Source organism: Pan paniscus, chromosome 11 (genome assembly GCF_029289425.2).
Source record: "Pan paniscus chromosome 11, NHGRI_mPanPan1-v2.0_pri, whole genome shotgun sequence".
Taxonomy (NCBI): domain Eukaryota; kingdom Metazoa; phylum Chordata; class Mammalia; order Primates; family Hominidae; genus Pan; species Pan paniscus.
Window position 1 is genome coordinate 11,064,167 of NC_073260.2, and position 236 is coordinate 11,064,402.

Consider the following 236-nt stretch of genomic DNA (forward strand, 5'->3'; position numbering starts at 1 on the left):
CTGCCACTTACTAGCTGTGTGACCTTGGGCAAGTCACTTTGTCTCCTCTCTGAGCCTCAACGTCTTCATCTGTAAGATGGGGATAATTATGCTAATTCCTCACAGGATGATTTTAAGCATCAGAGACAACGGATATAAAGCACTTAGCACAATGCCTGGCTCATGTAAGCCTGTTCTAATCAAAGGCACGCTCTCTTTATCCCAGGTACTATCGGGGGCTATTGGAGAAGAGGGAA